Genomic DNA, 6,538 nt, shown 5'->3' with positions numbered 1-6,538 from the left:
TCCTCTGTGGGTCTGAGTAATACCCGCCACTTCCTGTGCTGCTTCCTCATTCCCCACCTTAGGCTGTTCTTTCTGTAAACCATTTCTAGTCCTGGTTAGGGAACACAGAAGCTTGGTTTTTGAATTGAGATGTCTGTATGTCAGAAAAGTACTGATGAATTATAAGTGGCTACTGAGCCAATATTGGCTTTTGACAAGGTCAGCCACTGAAGGACGTTTTCTGGTGGGCTTGACCATGAAGCTTTGGAGAAAAAGGAGATCATTTCCATCAAAGGGTAACAAGTATCTTTTCAAAACATTTCTTTTCTTTTTTTTCTTTTCTCGTATTTTCTCTTCCTTTTTTATGCCTCCCCACACAGGAGAGGGGCCACTGTTGTGCAAGAAAATACAGATTTGCCTTCAACGCTGAGATGCAGTGAAGCTTTGCTCACAAGATGAGGGGCAATTAAGTTTTGGCTGAGGAGTGATTCTATTTTATTTCGGTGGTTGAAAGTGAAACAAGAAGATGAAATTTCTTTATTCTGATTTAACTTCCCAAGTTATTATTCTTAGGCACTTTGTCAATGTCAAAGAAAATTACATTTTCCACTCTTTTCTCCTTCTCCTCCTCTTCTTTTTCTGAAAGTTTTCTGGGGGTTTCCTAATTTTTAGTCATGAAAAATCTCCAACAAGTGTAGAGAAAAGAGTGTAGTGAATCCTCATACACTCTGGGAAAATTTAAAGCTAGCGAAAGTAGGGAAATAAATGGAATTAAATAGCAAATGTGGAAGAAAACAAGGTTCTCACTTTTGAGTTCTTAATAATAAAGACATCTCAGTTACACATGGACATGTAAATTAACAAGACTGGGAAAGTCTCTGAAATCTGCTCTGTATTTTTTTTTTTTCCTTGCCACAGGGATTCATGAATACACAAAGGTTTTAGGTGGAATGCAGAAGAAACCTGAGATTTCAGCAAAGCCTTATAAATAGGTTTTCAGAAGAGCCCACAGGCTATTGGGTTGGTGACATCCTGGAGGAGAGGCAGTTAGGCCCACAGGAGGGAAGACAGAAGGGACTGGGAAGACCAGAGAAAACACTTTCACTCACCCAGCATAAAGTGGGCGTCAAGCTAAGTAGACAGTCCCTTCAGTGGCCTAGACTAGATCAGAGCTTCCTGAACTTTAACACACCCACAAACCACCCTGGGAGCTTAAGATACAGATTCTGAGTCAGCTGGAGTGGGAGGGAGGGGAAGCGGGGGAATTGCTGAGAACCTGCATTTCTAACAAGCTCCCAGGCAGAGCCAGCTTCATGGGCTGCAACCTGTACAGTCACACAAGGCCCAGCGCTCAGAAGGGACCTGAGTTTGGTTTAATGCTTTATTGTCACCTTCTCAAAATTCTTAATAATTTTACATTTGCACTTGTGTTTTGTAAGTAAAGTCTGATGGGACAATAGAGGGCTGTATGAGAATGGAGCGGTGCAGTATGAATATGCATGTCTCCTGTCTCTTGCTGTTCATTTGCATATAGTGTTCAGGATGCCCCAGGAGTGCAAAATTCTGGTGGGAGTTCAGCAAGTCTTAAAGCATAACATAATATGTTATGTCTAGAAAGGTTGGGAGCATTGACAGCCTTGAAACTAAAACTTGCTTTGAACTCAAAAAGAAGGAAATGATGTTCTAAGAAAGGTGAATGACCAAGGAAACCTCTCATATCTTTTCTGTATTTCTGTTCCCTATTTGCCAACCACTTTAAGCTGAAAATTACACCATAGAAAGAAAGGGAAAGTTCTAGTTCCTTTTAGGCCTTTATTGTTCATCAGGAAGTAGAAGGTAAAGATTGTTGGTAGCGTGTGTGTGTATTAAGAAGTGAAATAAAAACAATTGAGCTGCTTTGTTCAGTGTTCCGCTGTCTGGTAAGAACAAAATACACGCGTGTGTACAAGTGACAAAATATAATTTTTGGTCAGTCCCCCATATGGGGATTGTGTAATTTTGATGATTCCATATATGTATTAAATTTACATTTCCATTTAAAACTGGCATTACAAGATAAAAAGATGAATGGTAAATCCATGCTAGCAGTTTAAAGAAAAAAATTGTTTTTACTTAGAATGACATTAAATAGCAAATATGAAATACCACAACAAGTTGAAAGGCTGTGGAGGAAAGGAAAAAGCTGTATACTTAGTACCTTCACTGGTACTTTTCCCTTGCTTTTTGAACAAGAGGCCAACATTTTTATTTTGCACACAAATTATAGAGCCGGCCTTGCTCCTAGATAATGCTGATGTTCCTGGTCTACAGACCACATTTTGAGAAGTGAGAGTTTTGAAACCAGACAGATCTGATTTCAACTGTAGACTCTACCACCTGCTAGTTATTTTTGTTCTCTTAAGTATTCCTTAAAGGAATATGTAAAAGAAAGGTAAAACATTGTCTTTGTGGCTTATCGATAATAACTTAGTATGTAATATTTAGCTCATAAGCTTTAGTTTCCTTATCCATACAATGTGGATGATAATTCCTCCCAAGCAGGAATTCCAAAGACTAACTCTTCCTCTTAACTCTTCTTGCCCTCCACAGACCCTGGGACTGAACACGGGGTCCCATCCCTCCTCCACTACTATATAGTTGGTCCCACTGCTCAGATGTAAGCTCTTTGAGAACTATATAGTTGGTCCCACTGCTCAGATGTAAGCTCTTTGAGAACTGGATCATGTCACGTCTCTATGCCCAAGGTACACTTGCACAGTCAACCTTTATCACACTATCAATGTTATTATAATGTAGATGTTTGATATTGAATGATTACAAATTCTCTGCTTCAACCAACCAAAGGAAAACAGATGAAAAACCATTATACATGCCATTGTTGAAATACTACACATTCCCTCCAGATTTCTGCCATTTGTCCCACTATTAATATCTTCCTTGTGTTTTTCTTGTTTAAATTGTACTTATCCTTCAAGGATTAACTATGTGAATTCTTTGAGCTTCTAGAGAATTTGATTCTGGGCTGTTCAAAATCATCCTTCTGTGGAATATTGCCATTGAATCCTATGCTTACTTTATCAGCCTGAAGCATTTCTAATTAGTTTTGCTTTTAGGCTACAAAGGCAACCGAACAGCCTGGGTGGAATGAGGAAGACACGGTGAGGGGGCACCCTTGTGCTGGGTATCAAAGTTTGCACAGGCTGAGAAGGGCATCTATACCAGGGGTCCCCAACCCTCGAGCCCCGGACCGGTACTGATCCGAGGCCTGTTAGCAACTGGGCCGCACAGCAGGAGATGAATGGCGGGCAAGCGAAAAAAGCTTCACCTGTATTTGTAGCAACTCCCCAGCCCTAGCATCATAGCTTCAGCTCCACCTCAGATCATTGAGCATTAGATTCTCATAGGCGCTCTGGTGCTGGATGCCAAAAAGATTGAGGACCACTGCTCTTATTTCATGGGATTGCATTGGTTTCAGCTCAGTGGAGGGTGTCAGATCCCAAGTGGGATGAGGACCACATCTGTGCAGGAAGATGGACAACCTGGCGTGTATTTTCAGAGCCTGAGGGGAGTGAGATGGCAGATAATACAGGGGGCAGGGGGGCTATGGAAGATTGGGTACATATGGGAGATTGACCAAATAAATATGTTAAGGATAATGGGAGCTAGATTTCTCATCACTGAAGAAGAAATTTATAAATATGAAAAGAGAAATAGAATGAATCTTGTAATTTTGGATTGGAATGGGAAATGTCAGTGTGAACTCATGGATCTCAATATATTAGATAGATGAAGAAATAAATATAGATGTAAATCAGCGTGTGTGCCTGCATGTGTGTGTTTTCCCTACCTCTGTCCAAAAGAGATCCTGGGAGTAATGGCACCCCAGTTAGCAATGAGCGCACCTAGCATTCAGATCTTGGCTTCCAAATACCATTCTCCACTAAAAGGAACAAGAGCTCCTTGAATAAATGGGTGATTTCGAAAGCTGGGGTAGAGAAAATACACGATGAGCCTGGAATATCTTCTTGTGCCAGAGAATTAAAAAAATGCTCAAAGACTGATGGGGACATATCAAAAAACACAGAAGCCAGATTGAAGGGGCTCTTACTGGGCAGATTTGGGGCAGTTTGAGGATCAAAATAAGTAATCATACTAACAGATTATAACTTATCGAATAATGTAGAATTCCATGAGTTTATTTGACATAAATGAATGAATGAATTGAATGTTCGATGAGCAACAATATATCCGCATCTACTCAAAACACTTCCAAATAAACTACTCATTAATTACAAAGGGAAAAATGTACTTTTACAGTGGAACAGCTTTGTAGACACCATTTTAATCAAGCGTTCTAAGTCAACATCTCCAAGATGCAATGAGAGGAACACAAATCAGTTCTGAGATATTGTTGCCAAAGATGGATAAACTGAATCCAATGAGCAAACTCAAATCGAGGGACTTTCTACAGAATAACTCTGAGTAATCTTCATAAGTGTTAGCGTTATGAAAGTCAAGGAAAGACTAAAAAAAATTGTTCCAGATTGCAGGAGACAAAAGAGACATGACAACTAAATGCATTGTGATTCTGAACTGTGCCGCTTTGCTATAAAGGACATGTATTGAGACAACAGGTGAAATCTGAAGGACATCAGTGGATTAGGTGGTAGTAATGTTTCAATGTTAGTTTACTGGTTTTGATAGTTATACTGGATTACGAGGAGAATGTCCTTGTTTGTAGGAAATACACTAAACATTCTGAAGGTGATGAGGCATTCTGTAGGCAACTTTCTCTCAAGTGTTTTAGGAAAAGTAATTTCTCCTACTGTTCTTGAAAGTTTGAGATTATTTCCAAATGAAAAGTAAAACCAGAGGCAAACTGCACAAAGACAAAAAAAATGGAAAGCTTGGAAGAAACGAGGAGAGGAGTAAGACAGGGGATGGAGTAAAATAGCTATATCTGAGAGAAGAGGAGGAAAGATGAAAGAGAATGAGTCTATTTAGAAGAGGGGTGGGAGAGGAAATGAGATGCTAACATAGTTGACAGAAACTAAAGGTGAGCTTGGCAATGGATTTGGAGAAGTTGGCAAATTAACAGAGAAGAGTCAGTGAGTGGGAAGGTGAAGAAAAAAAGAGGGTGGAGAAGAGAACTAATATTTATTGAAGGCCTTGTATATATTAAGTACTAGGCTGGGCCTTTAAATCCCATTTAACTCTTACATAAACGTGTAAGATGAGAGCTTTATCCACATTTAAAAATGAATAAGACGAGACTTATAAGGTTCAAAGAAGTTAAGTAAATAGCTCAAAGTAATACAGCTGGCAAGCAGAACCAGGATTTAAATCCTGGTGTCTGTGATTTTAGTACAATGGGATAGTAAGATAATAGTCTCACCAGGTCGAGGAAGGGAGAGAATTCAAATTTTCTCCTCAGAGTTTTGAGAGGGCACAGAGACTGAGTGAGAAAATGATGGTGGGGGTTTGGAGGTTGAGATTAAAACTAGGGTTTGAATACTCTGAGGAGATGTGTTGAAGTCATGGGGAGATGGCAGAAAAAGCAAAGCAAGAAAAACTTTGAGAAACACCATCTCTTTTAGGTAAGAGGATGCCGAACAGGAATTGGCAGAGGGTTTAGGGTGTAGGCCAACTTCTAAGACGGCATGTAATCCCTGAGTGTGGGCTGGATCTAGTGACTTGCTTCTAACTGAAAAAAAATATAGCAAAAATGACAGATGTCACTTCTCTGATTGAGTTACAAAAAGTTGTAACTTCCATCTTGTCAGCAGACTGTCTTGTTGGTTTCATTTCAGTGAAATAAGCTGCCATGTTGGAGAGGCCCATGAGTAAAAGAACTAAGGACAGACTCCAGATCACAGCCGGCAGGAAATGAGGTCCTCAGTCCAACAACCTTCGAGAAACTGACTCTTGCCAAGAACCATGTGAATGAACCTGGAAGCAGGTTCTGTCCCAGTTGAACCTTAATGGAGTCTTGTGAGAGATGCTGGGCCAATACTGTGATTGTAGCCTGTGAGAAACCTTGAAGTGGAGGACCTAGCTAAGATGCACCTGGATTTCTAAGCATAGAAACTGGAGAATGTGTGTCGTTTTACACCAGTGTTTTGTCACACAGGCTGTCTTCATTATCTAAGGATTAAATACTTGTAAATTCACCTGCTCACTGAAGTTTATTTGTAACCCCCAAATCCATACTCACCATACTTTCACAGTGACTATGGACATATATGGAGCAGTGACAAATTTGAGTTGCTTGATGCACACATTCTCAGCTGAGGTGGAACAAGGCAAGGTTCTGCCTTCTTTTTCAACTCTCATATTATAAACAAGTGTCCTTTTCATGGTCTATTTAGTGCCACATTTTTGACATTTTTGTGATGTTTCTTGGTGACTTTACTGGTTAAGATGGTCTCCAAGAATAGAGCTCAAGTGCTGTTTAGTGATCCTAAGCACAAGAAAGCTGTGATGAGCCTTATGAGAAAATTTGTGCATTAGATAAGCTTTGTTCAGGCCTGAGTTACATTCAGGCTGTTGGCTGTGAATT

This window comes from Pteropus vampyrus, unplaced genomic scaffold (assembly GCF_000151845.1).
Source record: "Pteropus vampyrus isolate Shadow unplaced genomic scaffold, Pvam_2.0 Scaffold324, whole genome shotgun sequence".
NCBI lineage: Eukaryota > Metazoa > Chordata > Mammalia > Chiroptera > Pteropodidae > Pteropus > Pteropus vampyrus.
This window is presented reverse-complemented; position numbering follows the sequence as displayed.